Consider the following 16,989-nt stretch of genomic DNA (forward strand, 5'->3'; position numbering starts at 1 on the left):
ACCTTTGGCAGACCTATACTTATGTATTTATAGGTTTTAATTGAAACCGTAATTTAAATCCTAAACCAAACCCTAAAGTAAATCCTAAACCAATTATATGTCGGCTCCAATCCTAGACACGATGTAAAACATGAAACCCTTATTACCACAACAGTGAAATCACATAAGCACATAATTAATTAAACTTGAGAAATACATTTAAATTAATGAAACAAACCAAAATACAATTTAAGCAATTAATTAAAGAAAACACAATTTAAAACGATTAATGAAAGAAAAACACAATTAATTGAATTAAAAATAAAATAAATCAAATAAACAAATAATTAATTAATTAAAACAAGCAAATAATCAATTAATTTAATAAAAACATAATAAATAATTAAATTAAATTCCAGGACTGTCCTTTTAAAATTAGGGGTATTACAAGTTGTTACAGTCCAACCGTAACCTTAACGATCACCTGGATAGACTGGAGGCCCTGATTATGGAAAGTGCACTGGCCAGAACCGCTTCCCCTGCCAAGGTAACCCTGCCTGAGCACAACCAGCCAGGCAGTTCATCCACTCATGTGCCACCACTGTGCTATCCACCGACGCAGGCCCAAGCAACCCTAAAGCCTACCCCGGTTCAAGTTGTTCCTCCGGCAAACCCTTCCCCGGAGTATATCACTGAATCCATGCTACGTGATTTTTTCATGAAGCATGCCCCGTCCACTGCATGCACTTTAGCACTATGTACGGAGCCTCCGTATCTAAAAAGTCTCGCTCAGCCTCTGTACCCACAGGGGTACATCATACCGAAGTTTCCCAAGTACGATGGCGTCAAAGGTGATGCTGATGAGCACTTGTAGAGATTCGTAGAGTCTCTAGGCCAGCATAACCACGATGAGGTCCTATGCCTTTAGGAATTCTCTAAGTCCCTCACAGGGCTCGCATACAGATGGTTTTGAAGCCTCGATCCAGACTTGATCACCACTTAGCAACAGCTCTCTCAGATAAGCCTTTTGCCAAGCACAAAGCCCAATTTTCATTACACTATCATGCCCTTCGGGTTGAAAAACATAGGTGCCATGTATCAGAGAGCCATAACCGCCATCTTCCATGGTATGCTACATCACACAGTGGAAGACTATATCGATGACTTGGTGGTGAAATCCAAGCAACAAGAGGGTCATCTTTAGGACCTGTGCCAAGTGTTTGAGCGATGCCGCATGTACAATCTACGCATGAACGCCCTTAAATGCGTATTTAGAGTAAATCTAGGCAACTTCCTGGGTTTTTCAGTGCATCGCTAAGGGATTAACCTTGACCCCACCAAAGCATGCGCAATCACGGGCATGCCCCGCCCTTGCTCTTTCAAGTAGCTCAAGAGTTTTTAAGGCAAGGTTTCCTATCTGCGTAGATTTATACCAGCACTGGCAGAGGTCTCTAACCCTTTCAACTTACTAATCAAAGGCAATGCCAAGTTTATTTGGACAGTAGCTCATCAAGTAGCCTTCGAGAAGATCAAGTCTATTCTCAGCTGCTCAACCACAATGCACCCACCTATCTGCGATTAGCCATTGCTACTATACCTCACCTTGACTGACAAGTCTATTAGAGCCTTTCTCACGCAAATTGTCGAGGGACAGGAACGCCCAGTCTATTATCTTAGCCGACTTGTCTGAGAGGCTGAAAGTCATTACTCGACCATTGAATGTCATTGTCTCGTGCTTGTCTTCGTCGCACAAAAGTTCAAACATTACTGCATGGCCCACTCCATCCATTTGATCACACGATGCGATCCGTACAGACATCTCCTCTCCAAGCCCATCATCTCCGGAAAAGCGTTACGATGGCTCTTGGCCATTTCAGAGTTCGATATCATATATCATATACCGCAAGGTATCAAGAGCCAAGCTTTAGTTGATTTGCTCGCCCAATTCCCCGAGAAAAGGCACGAACCGCTTAACGACGCATTATCCCTTGACGAGCTCCAGGTCGCGGCAATACAGGGCAGTAATGATGAATGGCAGCTTGTTTTTGATGGCTCCTCCACTACTAAGGGAGGAGGAGCAAGCATCATCCTCACATCTCTAGCTTAGCAGGTCACTGTAGCCTTCAAACTCGTTTTTTGTTGTTCTAACAATGAAGCTGAATACGAGGCATTAATTCTTGGTCTCCTTGCAGCCCTCGATAAGGGTATCTTGAGACTATGTATGTGTGGAAATTCCAAACTGGTTATCAAGCAAGTCACAGGCGAGTATGCTATCCACGAGCCTGCACTCGCATCTTACCAAACCATCATCCAGAGGCTTTTCGCTAAGTTTTCTTTCGTCCGTTTCGCCCATGTACCGCGCTCTAGCAATAGATTTCCGGACGCGCTCGCAATATTGGCCTCTAAACTGACAATCGCGAATGATATGACTTGTAATGACCCAATATTTTTCCTCCTTTGCCTCTTTCGGTGATTTTCTTTTTTCGTCTTTTTCCTATTTTGTCTTTTCCCTATTTCGTCTTTTACCCGTTTATCATTTTTCTTTGCATAACCTCACTTTTTATACTCAGATTTGATTCCGGTTTTGCATGTATTCATGATATTTGATTTCCATGACATTTGTATTTTTACTTTTATAGAAAATACATTCTAGTTGCTTACTTTTTCGTAAAAGGGCATAAATACATACTTAATGTAATTATTCTTGGTTTTTGGGATTTTAGTGTAATTATGTAAACTAATTATTTTTCATCTTAGGGGCCATTTTATAATTTAATTTGTAAGATATTTTGAAAAATGACCTTTTTGCAATTTTTGAAAAATGTGACAAGTGTCACATTCTCATGGTGCCACTTGTTGGCGATGGGGTGGAGTGATTTGGATGCATAATCTCTTGACATTTGGACGGTGGAAATTCACCCACTTGTTGGTCTAGGATAGGTGCACTTGTTGGCTTAGATGGTTGACAAGTGTAAGCTTAAGATTAAGCCTAGGAAGGAGCCATTGATTTGTGACAAGTGTAGGCACCAAAATAAGTCTTGCATTGTGTGTGTGTGAGAGGTAGTGTAAGAACACATAGTGAGTGGAGGATTTCTAGACCTTCCACTTACCATTTTACACTTTATCTTTTTCATTTCATTTGTTCTTCATAAACCTAAACCTAGCCACCATTGGAGAAAAGCTTGGTTAATAGCTTTCTTCTTCATTTTGGCCTCCTTCCACTCACCTTAGACTTAAAACCTTGGGAGACAAAAGTTTCCTCTTTCTCTCATCTTCAAAACCCTACAATTGTTTTCCATTTTTAAGTTTGGTTGCTTGGATTATAGAGATTCAATTCTCTATTGAGGTAGGGGTGGTAGTATGTTTATATTCTAAGTGTTTTATAATCCTTTGGGGTTTAATATATACTGTGTACATGCTTTTAGAATTGTAATATTGCGTACTATAGGAAATCCTTATGATTGACTTAGAATTTATTGAATTAAGCATGTATATTGTGTATGTATCTTGAGTATGATTATTAATGTTGTATAGAACTCTTATTGATTTGAATTACCATGCTATTGTGATATTAATCCTACATTCTAGTTGATTACTATTGGTAATTGTAATTATTTTAGAAGCTTGTTACTATAATGTTGTAATCTAGTATATAAAGCTTATTGTTGAGGCATGATTTAAAATAATAAGTTAGTGGTATGGTATTGTGCATAATATCACGATGAGGACTTGTCATTTGGTATGCCATTTTAGGCTTGGAATCTTAAGATATGATTTGTGTGGTTTCAAAATACTTGTGCATGGAAGGTGGTTTATATGCCTTAATTATAGTGTATGAGTTTTGAACATGATTATGATTTTGGATTCTCTTGGGACATTGTTACAAGTGATATGGCTAGAGTTTGGCTCTAGTGCGGGAGGTATGAGTTCTCCCCAATTGAGATAGTGTGCACTAGGGTGGTCTTCCCATCGGGTTAATGCCCAGAATAACCATTTTGATCTTGGTTTAGTCAGAAACGTGATGTCCGAGTTTTTCACTAATTGATTTCGCATTCAATTCCAAGTTGACAACCAATGCTTAATTGTAACTTGTAATTTTTGTTATTAGCAAAATGATGTTGTTAAGTACATTGATGTTGATATGTGTTGTTAAAGAATCATTGTATTAGTTTAAGATGATCCTTTAGAACACCTTGAACATAAACGTTAAGTGCAATGATCCCTTGTAATCATCTATATTGATCTTGCAATGATATTGAAACTTTAGGGTATACGCATATGCTTCTTCTTATGAGTAACTTGATTAGTCACCCTAGTGGCTTAGGTTGTTTTACAGGTAAAGAGACTATGTTCTTGGATACTCATCATCCTTAGGGGCTTATGAGCAACTTGAAGCATTTTATATATTAACATGCAAATGTTTAGCATGTTTTACTTTTGATGTTATATTTTTGCATAACATGGGTGTATGGTATTCTGGAAGCTAATGTAACTTCTTTGATGTGTAATGATACTTAAGTATTTACTTTTGACATTATAAGCATGTTTATTTTAGCACTTGTGTTCATTTAGTACCAATTTTTACTACAAAAATGTATTTTAACCAACCTTGGGGATTTGACATGTGAAATTCTTGTAATGGACATGTAAAGGGCCATGAGTTATTGTAATACATTCATTTATTCATTTCAAGGTTGTTGACATGCTCACATACTCAAACCACATTGAAAATCAATTTTAAACTTTCATTTTTGAACCAATTCATGAGGGGATTCAAAGCATGGGTTGAACCTTAACACATTGGACATATAGCAGGTCTTACAGCAGGTTTTCGAGGTGTTTCGCCATTTCGATCGACCGATGGCTTTTGGAAGCTTCATTGTACAGTAAATCATCAATTTCAGTAGGCTTTTTCACTGTTCAAGACCATTTCGGTCGACCGATGGCCTATTTCGGTCGACCGATGGCCCAATTCGGTTTACCGAACCAACCTCACCTTAAAAACAAAACTTCAGCAAAGTTTTTGTGAGTTTTGGTTGACCAAAACTCTATTTCGATCGATCGAAATAGCTCTCATGCACCTGCCTTCCAGGATTTGTTTCAGCACTGAAGTTCCAACTTCAAAGGGTCATAACTCCCTCATTTCTAATCCAAATGGGGTGATTCTTGAGTAAACTCAAGGATTTTGTTTGAGTCAGATTTCCAATGGTACCTATGCCATTCTCAGATTCCAATCACAGTGGGAGTTATTCATGTTTTAGTGAGGTAGTGTCAGTTTTCGCTTAAACCGGGAAAGGGCATTTTGTGGGATTCTTGTCCAAAGTTCTTAAACCTCTTGAAATGTTATAAAATGATTAGATTAGGTTGTATTCACCTTGTTTGACTCGTTTAGAGTCAATTTTCTCCTTTTATTTGAGAATTGATCATTTTGCCTTTGATTGACAGATTTAACCCGTTTTAACTCTAGTTTCTTGTTTCGCTCTCCTTAAGTTCGGTGACATCATGGAATGTCACATTGGTGTCTTAGAGATGATATTTATCTCAAAGGACTATGGTTTCATCTTTTGCTTCCGTATTTCGGATCCGTTATCAGGTCAACTTTCAGGTCATCACTGACGCACCGGGTTGAAAAACTTGGGACGTCATATGACTCAAGTCCACATTACTAAGCACATTGGCCCAGCCACAATCACTGATCTTTTTCTAGCCACGTCGATTCCAAACAATGACTGGCGGACCCCAATCATTGATTAGCTCAAGCACATGACAAGAGGCCTTTGCCCATCTCGCAATTGATGTCATTTCAACTCATGCGAGGGCTACTGTACTTCCGTCTACTATGTGGAACATTGGCTAGGTGTTTGGAGCCTCAAGAGGTAGAGGCAGCCCTCAAGACAATTCACGAGCAGTACTGCGCAGGCCCCCTTGCGCTGTATCGACGGCTCTAGCGTCAGGGCTACTATTAGCCAGATATGGCCATGCAGGCCAATACCCTTCAGCGCACCTGCTTATAATGTCAGGCCATGATGGATGAGACAGAGTCTTGTGTCCTCGAAATTGCTGATTGGTGACGCCCTTTTATCGAGTTTTTATCGCATGGCACTCTCCCCGACGATAAGCAAGCTGCTGCGAAGATAAGAAGAAAACCTGTATGGTTCGAACTTGAGGGAGGAGAACTCTTTTGGCGCGCCCTCAATGGTGCATATCTACAATGCTTGTCCCAAATCGAGGCCGTGGAAGTCCTAAAACAGGCTCACCAATTCGAGCACCAAGGCGCGCGCAAGCTTTTCGCGCATTTACTGCGCAAAGGAGTTTATTAGCCCACTATGGAGCGCGAAGCCAAGTCTCATGTACAAAAGTGCAGGCCTTATCAACATTACCATCATCAAATTTGCACTCCGGCTACGCCCCTCCACCCCATTGAGGCCCCTTGGCCATTTCACACATAGGGGTTAGATCTCATTGGACCAATCCACCCGCCAGTGCGAGGTCACATGTGGATACTCATTGTAACAGAGTTCTTCACCAAATGGATCGAGGTCATCCTTTTCAAGCACGCAACTGGTGGAGCTGTCACTGAATTCATACGAGAGAATATCATCTATCGTTTCGGGATTCCTCAATGTCTTCTCACTAACAATGGTACCCCTTTTGTTAATTGCAAAGTTAAAAGGCTACTTGCGTAATACAACATCAAACATATATGCTCGTCGCCTTACTACCCACAGGGCAATGGCCAAGCCAAAGTATCTAACAAAAAAATCATCTGTATCCTAAGTCGGACCCTTGAAGAAAACCCAACCACATGGGTTGACCAATTACCCCTAACGCTCTAGGCTTATCACACTTCCAGCAAACGCTCCACTGGACAAACTCCGTTCTCCCTTGTTTATGGAACTGAGGTTGTCCTACCAGTAGATATTGCAATCCCCGCGGCACGGCCCGCCTCGCGAAGCAGGGTCCCTATGTCTCGAGATAGTGAATTAGAAGCCCTCGATGAACGACGGGAGACAGCCTTTCAATATCTCCAACAGTATCAGCGTAACATAGCGCGAACATACAACAAGAATGTCCAACCTCGACAATTCAGACCTGGTGAGCTCGTTCTTAAAGCCACCCCACACATCATGCGAGTCTTCTCAGCTCCCAAGTTCTCACCTAATTGGAAGGGCCCTTATATTGTAAGAACATCTAGTGATAGTGGCTATTGCACTCTCGAAAGCTCTGATCACAGCCCAATTAACAATGTTTGGCTAAAGCCCTACTTTTGTTAAGTATGTGCAGCAGTTTGTTCATTTTGAAAGATATTACTCCTTGGCACATTCTCATGTTCTTCACCAAAAACAACACATAACAGGAAGAAAAAGAACAAAAAAATAATAATAATAAAATAAAAAATAAAACAATCATTAAATGTTTGGGTTACAATTGGTGAGGTCTCGACCCTTACATACATCAATAACAAAAGAACGAGCTACAAGTCTGTTTACAAATGAGGATAATAGTGAATAATCATCATCGAGCTCCTGTGAGTATGCCTCCATCACTGCTAGACTCTCTCGCTCCTGTAAAAGTTCCCCCTCTAACTGTTCGATGGGAGTTCTAGTTTCTTGAAGGCGCGGTGCAAAAAGTCGCTGTTATAGGCACTTTGTGATTAACTTGGTTCCATGTGATACCCCTCGATTCTAAAGCCACGGGTGATCAAGTCCGAGCACAGATCCAAAGGATACCAAACAATTAATATGTAAATAAGCACGAAATACAAAAAAAATGAAATAAAAATAAAATGATAAATGCTGAAAGAATTCTAAATTTAAAAACGTCAAAATAATATACTTAAAATCCAATAATCCAAAACCTCCATTACTCAAACAATTCAGGAATCCATCTAGTGGACCCCTATCAAAATTCCAAACTGAAAAGAAAACAACTAAAACAAAATCCAAAGCTAAACATGGAAAACAGTCATACGTAGTCGAAGGAATGAGTGACTGTAACTGCTCAACATAATCAAACTCTAACCCTAGAACTGACGAACACCTGAAAAATAAAAGAGTGGGTCAAGCCAACATGCAAGTTCTATCCTTCTAAAATCTATACAGAAACCCGATACGCAGATACATCCTAGATAGCTCAACAATAACTAAAGTAGTCCATATATATATAAATACACACTATAGGACGCTCACTAGCCAAATAGGTCTGTCTCAGCCTGAGTAGAGATACCATGCAAATTGCACATAACGTGGTCATATGTACCTAGACCTACTAAGGAAAAAAACTATGTCCAGTTATCCATCCTAGATGATATACGCACCCTAACCATGATCCTGAGACTCAAGCTCATATCATGGCACTATAATCATAGATATATAAAGTCCGTATAAGCCTAATACAAAATATCATCCATCTGGTATAATGGCCTGACATATGTAGAAAAATCCATCCAGAACCAAAGTATGTCATTCAATTGTTTATTGACTTGACACCAATATGAGTAGGATTTAACCTTTATGGTTAATCCATACCTCAATCCAGAATAGGTAGGACTTAGAGTTTGAACTAATCCATCCCTAATATGCCACCGTCTCATACCAGTGCATACAATCCTCCAACTAACATAGTTGATAAAACAATAATAAATACTCATTAACCATATTCTAAGATATGCATAAATAAAGTTTAATACATATATGACCATATTAGGCATTCATTATAAGACCTAAAAATCATATTCAAATCCTTTAAATTGCTAAAACAAAGCTAAACATTTAAATCCTCCAAACAGTCCATAAATTGATGTAGTTTACATAAATTAAAACATCAAGTGCTCCAATTTAAGCATAAGTATTTCAGATGATCAACTATGCTTATTACAGTGCTGCAACATGATTAACAGTATTAAATCATGTAAATATGAATCACTAAAAATTTCAGTAAGCAATTTAAATTAATTGACCAACCTTCCATGCAAGTTTACTGTTTAACCTTATGTTGTTTCATGCTTCAACACATTAATATTAGCATCCTTCCCAGTAGTTTTTACATGTCTGTAACAGGTATATACATCATTCACTGCAACTGAAACAACTTACAAGGGAAGAGCCGGCTCCACCCTTGTGAGAGCCGGCTCTCTTATCCCTAGAGCCGGCTCTCTTATCCCTAGAGCCGGCTCCCTCCTTTGGAGAGCCGGCTTTCTCCCTCTGAGAGCCGTAATGCCTAAAATGTTCATCTTCTTCGCCTTCGGCGAAGTTCAGAGCCTCTATACTGTTTTATTTAAATACCTATGGTTCAATTTATGTCCCATAATTAATTATAAGAAGTCTCCGTGCATGACCAACATGAATTTGAAACAAATTTGTAATTAACCAAATCAAGATTTAACAAAAACATGTATCAACATCAAACAGTTTAATTCAACACATTTAAATTCAATGCAAACATGCTTAAAAGATCAGTTTTAACGTCAATTTAAAACCCTGGAGACTACTTAGGCATGCACAGAACACAGGTTTAAGGGAAGAAGTTAGAATAGGAACTTGCCTTTAGGTTTCAGTTTAAAACCTTAAACCGTCTGCTCTAGTAACTCCGGCGACCTTAATTGCTTTCACCAACCTCTGTTTTTCCTCTCAAGCCCTCTCTGTTTCTCTCTACCTCCAGTTACGGGAAAAGGGTTCTAAAACCCTTACAAACATAAACATAAAATATATATAGGCGTCTCACCCAAAGTCTGACTATCACGGTATATATATAAGCTTTAATTAAACCTAACTCTAAGTCGGCTACCTTATCCCACAAGAACTTATAAACATGAAACCCTAAAAAAAAATATATGTTATACAATTAAATAATTAATAAACTAATTTAAATGAATAAATCAAATAATGCATATAAATAAATTAATTAACACAATATAAACCATTAAACAATTAATTTAATTAAATAACAACAATTACACAAATAATTCAATTAAATAAATAATTCAATTTAAATAAATAACCAAATAACCAAATCAAAAAATGCAATTAAAACAATTAATTAAATACCGAGACTATCCTTTTAAAATTAGGGGTATTACACTCCAGGTACCACGCCTATTGCTAGGGCACCATATAGGATGACATCAGTGGAGATAAGAGAGTTGAGGGATCAGATTCAGCAATTACTCAACCAGGGTTTTATTCGTAGGAGTACTTCACCCTGGGAAGCACCAATTCTGTTTGTGAAAAAGAATGATGGTTCGCTTCGCCTGTGTATAGATTACAGGGAGTTAAACAAGGTTACTATTCGTAACAAGTACCCTTTACCTAGGATTGATGATCTTTTTGATCAGTTGAAGGGAGCTACATACTTCTCTAAGATTGATCTGCATTATGGATATTATCAACTTCGGGTTAGGGAGCAAGATGTTCCAAGGACAGCATTTATCATTAGATACGGTTCTTATGAGTTTCGGGTTTCGGGTTTCGGGTCATGCCTTTCGGATTGACTAACGCACCAGTAGTCTTCATGGATTTAATGAACAGAGTGTTCAGGGCTTACTTGGATCAATGTGTCATCGTCTTTATTGATGATATTTTGATTTATTCTAAGTCAGAGGACGATCATGCCGGACATCTTCGCACAGTGTTACAGACGCTTCGTGAGCTCCAATTATATGCCAAGTTTGAGAAGTGTGAATTTTGGCAGCGGAAAGTGAAGTTTCTGGGTCACGTGGTGCCAGAAAGGGAAATAGTGGTAAATCCAGCCAAGGTTTTAGCAGTGGTTAAGTGGGGACAGCCTACTTCACCTACCGAGATTCAGAGTTTCCTCGGATTGGCAGGATATTATCGTAGGTTCATCCAGGGGTTCTCAAAGATAGCGGGACCACTCACTCACCTGACTAAAAAGGGTGTACGGTTTGTGTGGGATGAACACTGTCAGAAAGCTTTTGATGAGCTAAAGTGCAGGTTGACTTCTGCACTGGTTCTATCTACTCCACAGAGCAGAATTGAGTATCTTGTCTACACACATGCTTCTTTGCAAGGTCTTAGATGTGTTTTGATATAGGAGGAACGACCGATTTCATATGGATCTCGAAAGCTTAAACCTCATAAGCTTAATTATCCAACATATGATTTGGAGTTGGCAGTTGTGGTTTTTGCTTTACGCATTTGGAGGCATTATCTGTTGGGAGAATCCTTCAGGTTATTTAGTGATCACAAGAGTCTATAGTATTTGTTCACTCAGTGGGAGCTGAATATGAGACAAAGTCGATTGTTGGAGTTTGTGAAAGACTATCATTTCTCTATATAGTACCATCCAGGAAAAGTGAATGTGGTGGTAGATGCACTTAGTCGCCGACCTGCAGCTAGTATTTCTGTTTTATTCACCACTGAGTGGAATGCTTTGAAGACAGTGGATGAGTTGTCGGATGCTTTCATGGCTTGCATGGTAGTTACACCTTTTATTATTCACTAAGTTTTGAAGGTGCAACTCACAGATCAGCAATGCATTGACAAAGTTACAGAGATCACTTCTGGGGAGGTCCCATTTTACTATGTTGGGACTGATGGAGGTTTGAGGTACAAGGGACATTTAGTAGTACCTTCTACGAACGATTTGAGGAAGGATGTGATGACTGAGACTCACCACTCTGAGTTTTCTGTTCATCCAAGAAAAGACAATATGTTCAGGATATGAAGCGGCAGTTTTGGTGGGCAGATATGAAAAAAGACATTGCTATTTTTGTCTCTCGATGTAGTACTTATCAGATGGTCAAGATTGATCATCAGAGACCGTCAGGAGCTCTACAGCCACTACTGATACCAGAGTGGAAATGGGAGAGCATTTCTATGGATTTCGTGAAGGGATTGCCTAATTCTTTTAAGGATCACAATTCCATTTGGGTCATCGTTGATAGATTGACTAAATCAGCTCATTTTTTGCCTATTCGCACTGACTTCACTCCGGAGCAGTTGGTGAGACTTTACATTTCAGAGATTGTGAAGCTGCATGGCATTCCGTTATCTATGATATCAGACAGGGATTCAAGCTTTATGTCAGGATTTTGGAAGAGTTTTCAGCAGGCTTTAGGTACAGAGTTGCATTTTAGCACTGCCTATCATCCTCAGACTGATGGACAGATTGAAAGGGTTAATCAGATCATGGAGGATATGCTTCGTTCGTGTGTTCTTGATTTCAAGGGCCACTGGGGGAATTATTTGCCACTTGTGGAGTTTGCATATAACAATAGTTTCCAGAAGACTATTGGTATGACACCGTTTGAGGCATTATATAGCCAACCGTGTCGATCTCCTGTTTGTTGGATGGAGGTTGGAGAGAGTAGATTTTTGGGTCCTGAGTTTATTAAGGATACTTCTGAAAAGATTGCTCTTATTCGGGATCGCATGCGCACTGCCCAGAGTCGGCAAAAGAGTTATGCCGATCGTCGCACTCGTGCTTTGGAGTTTCAGGTTAGGAATCAGGTTCTACTCAAAGTATCTCCTATAAAAGGAGTAATGTGCTTTGGGAAGAAAGGGAAGTTGTCCCCACAGTTTGTCGATCCATTTATGATTATGAATCGCGTTGGAGTTGTCGCTTATCAGTTGGCACTTTCGGATAATTTGGATCGCGTACACAATGTGTTCCATGTTTCCATGTTGCAGAAATTTCTGTGAGATGAGGATCGGTATCAGCATATCAATGTTAGAGAAATTGAGTTGCAGCCGGATGCAACATATTTGGAGCCACCGTGTCGTATTGTCGATTGTCGGGATCAAATTCTTCGTAATAAGGTTATTCCTTTGGTGCGTGTTCAATGGAGTCCCCACAATGAGGCTGAGTCTACTTGGGAACAGGAGGATATCCTTCGCTCGTAGTTTCCTAAAATATTGGAACAAGGTAAGAGCGAATTCCGAGGACCGAATTCCTTTTGTTAGGGGGGAAGAATGTAATACCCCTAAATTTTAAAAGGATAGTCTCAGCATTTTAAGTTTTATTTTATTACATTTTTTTTTTTTTTGTTTATGTGTTTAGTTGCGTGTTTATTTTAATTTATTGAGTGATTGTTTGTTTTAATTGAATTGTTTGTTTAATTGTTAATTTGATTGTATTTTTATTTTCTTTAATTGGATTAAAGTTTAATTGTTAATTTAATTGTCTTTTTATTTTCTTTAATTGGATTAAATTAGTTTTAATTGTTTAAAGGGTTTATTAGTTTATTTAAATGAATTAATTGGATTTAATAAGTGTTATTATTTATAATGTGAAATTAGGGTTTTATGTTTTATGACATCGTGGGTTAGCCGACTTAGAGAAAGGGTTTTACTATTTTAATTTTTTTAGTTTCGGTTTCCTTCTCTAAGTATAATTAAATATTAGGTTATGAGAGAAGCCTATATATATATCGTTTTGTGTCTACAAAGGTTTTAGAACCCTTTTCCCGTAACTAGAGGTAGAGAGAAATAGAGAGGGCTTGAGAGGAAAAATAAAGAGAAAGAGTTGGGGGTTTTTGTCACGAACAAAGACTAAACCAAGGAGAGATAGTTGACGCTTGCTCGTGGGTTGAACCAGGAGCAACAGTGGTCGGTGAAAGCAATTAAGGTTGCCAAAGTTACTAGAGCAGACGGTTTAAGGTTTTGAACTAAAACCTAAAGGCAAGTTCCTATTCTAACTCCTTCCCTTAAACATGTATTCTGTGGATGCCTAGGTAGACTCCAGGGTTTAAATTAATGTTAAGACATATCTTATATGCATGTTAATTCAGACTGTAAACAATTTTATTGAGTTGATTAACTGAATTTGCTTTAATGAACAAATTGTTTCAGTTTGTGTTTAATTCTTGTTAACGATACGTACTGGTTGTCAACGAGTTTCTGGATAATCTGGGACATTAACTGAACCCTAAAAAGCTTAATAAAAACATTACAGATACTCTGAACATCGCCGGAGGCGAAGAAGACGAACGAAAATCGGACAACGCCTCTTAAGGGAGAGAGTGCCGGCTCCCTAAAGGAGGAAGCCAGCTCCCTCAATGTCAGAGCCGACTCCCACATGGAGAGAGCCGGCTCCCAAGGGTGGGGAGCCAGCTCCCATGTGTTCGAAGGAGGCTCTCAACTTTTGAGAGCCTGCTCTCGCCTTGAAACGCACATAAAGTGTTTTTATGGTCTGTTTGGGCTGTCTGGGGTTTTCTTAAGTTGTTTAAATTACACTAACTGATTTAGATAACTACTATGGACCTATAAAAATACTAGGAAGCATTATTACATTAATGTATTATGGGATGGAGCAACATGACGTTACAGAAAAGCCTACATGTTGAATATTGTTTTGTTGATTTATTTACTTACTGAAACTTAGCAAATCTTTAGTATATGATTTAATAATGTTTAATCATATTTCAATAGTGTTGTAAGTATAGTAGATTATCTGCAATTAACTATGCTTGGATTGGATTAAATTGATAATTAATTTGTTGTAAACTGTATCAATTTATGGACTGTTTGGAGGATTTAAATGCTTAGCTGTATCTTAGCAATTTACAGGATTGGAACATGATTTTTAGGTCTTATAATGAATGTCTAATATGGTCATATATGTATTAAACTTTATTTATGCATGTCTTGGAGTATGGTTGATGAATACTTATTACTGTTTTATCAATTATACTATTTGGAGGATTGTAAGCACCAGTATGGGACGGTGGTATATTAGGGATGGATTAGTTTAAACATTAAGTCCTACCTAATTTGGATTGAGGTATGGATTAACCATAAAGGTTAAGTCCTACTCATATCGGTGTCAAGTCAACAAACCATTGAATGACATACTTTAGTTTCTGGATGGATTTTTGTACATATGTCAGGCCACTGTATCAGATGAATGATATTTTATAGTAGGCTTATACGGATTTTATATATCTATGATTATGGTGCCGTGATATGAGCTTGAGTCTCAGGATCATAGTTAGGGTGCGTATATCACCTAGGATGGATAACTGGACATAGTTGTTGTTCCCTGGTAGGTCTAGGCACACATGACCACGTTATGTGCGATTTGTATGGTATCTCTACTCAGGTTGAGACAAACCTATTGGGCTAGTGAGCGTCCTATAGTGTGTACTTATACATATATGGACTACTTTAGTTATTATGAGCTATCTAGGATGTATCTGCGTATTGAGTTTCTGTATGGATTATAGTAGGACAGAACTTACATGTGGGCCTGACCCACTCTATTATTTTTCAGGTGTTCGTCGGTTCCAGGCTTAGAGCTTGATTATGCTGAGCAGATACAGTCACTCATTCCTTAAACTACGTAGGACTGCTTTCCATGTTTTGCTTTAGATTTTGTTTTAGTTGTTTTCTTTTCAGTTTGGGATTTTATTAGGGGTTCACTAGATGGATTCTCCGAGTTGTTTCATTAATGGAGGTTTTGGATTATTGGATTTTTATTATATTATTTTGAGGATTTTTAGTTTAAAATTCTTTCCGCTTTATTAATTATTTCTTTAATTCATTTTTGTATTCCGTGTTCAATTACATATTAATTGTTTGATATCCCTCGGATCTGTGCTCGGACTTGATCACCTGTGACTCTAGAATCGAGGGGTATAACACAGTGATAGTCAGAGTCCGATACATCTGGCAAAGAATTCAACATTTTATTCAAGGACCAAGCATATAGGACTTCGGTATCACTCTATCAGATCTTTGTTAGAAGATGGGGTGTTGACACTTGAGAAAATACTTGGCACCAAGAATTCGGCTGATATGTTGACCAAGACAGTGACCATGGAGAAACTGAAGTTGTGCGCAACTTCAGTCGGTCTTCTAGCTTGAAGACAAAGAGAAGCGCACCAACATGCATAGGACATGCATGAGAAGAAGATGGAATAGTTTTACAAGTGCTCCAGCCTCCAAGTGGGAGATTGTTGTGGTTTTGTGAAGCCTGATTAGGTAATTATTTTTTAGGGAGATTTAATTATCTGGAAATTTCAAGAGTACTGAATTTTAGGGAAAGTTCAGTTTCCTGATTTGATTTAACTTACTTATTGGTTTAAGGAAAATTTAGTTTCCTGATCTGATTTAACTTTCTTATTGGTTTTGGATTCTACAAAAGGCAAGTTCTTGTATGACAAGTTTGGGACTCTATAAATATCAACTCTAATAAGATTTTAGAGGGTGTGAAACTTAGAGAAAAATTTGTGCCAATACAAGAGAGAGCAATTGAGAGAGATTAAGAGAGAAATCTCCTTGTAATTCTTCATCTTTTTCATAATGAATTTGTTCGGTGTGCTCCATGGACGTAGCCCTAAGATTTGGGTGAACCATATATATCTTGTGTTCTTGTGTGTGATTTTTTTTCTTTGTGATTGCTTGATTATTCCTCGAACAACGTGCATTGTTATTTTGCGTTTCCGCCACAACAACGGGAATTAAATTTGGTTAATTGTGCAGTGCAACTCCAACAACTATAAATGCACAAACAAATCTATTACATATAATTATATGTTTATAAAATAATAATAATAATAATAATAATAATAATAAATCTATTTGGTTTTAAACTCAACTAGATGAGCAAATTAAAATTTAAATACATATTAATAAGAAGCAAATAATGAACCGAATATCAAATGGACAATAACCCAGCTGGTACAAATTCACATCTTCAAAGGAGAAGTCGAGAGTTTGAATCTCAATGGAAACATGAATATGTGAGTTTGCTTAATATTCCTTATAAAAAAAAGAAAAAAGAAAAAAAAAAGGGAATAAAAATCAAGATGTTACTGAAAAACTTTGCTTTTAAGTGATGGAATTACATTCCTCGTGAAGCTAATGAGGTGGCTCATCACCTTGGCAAAATAGTTTTAAGATATAAGACTAAACGTTTATTTGTTCAAGGGTTGCCTTAATTCATTTGTGAAGAAGTTTTTTTATTGATGTATTATCCAAAATCGATTTATATAATATATATTCTTGCCTTAAAAGAAAAATGTAGGTTCATTATGTGGTTTCGAGTGAAATT

The sequence above is a fragment of the Cornus florida genome, unplaced genomic scaffold, assembly GCF_030987335.1.
Source record: "Cornus florida cultivar Cherokee Brave unplaced genomic scaffold, ASM3098733v1 CherokeeBrave_3.0.0_Hap2_Chr07, whole genome shotgun sequence".
In the NCBI taxonomy this organism is placed as follows: Eukaryota; Viridiplantae; Streptophyta; class Magnoliopsida; order Cornales; family Cornaceae; genus Cornus; species Cornus florida.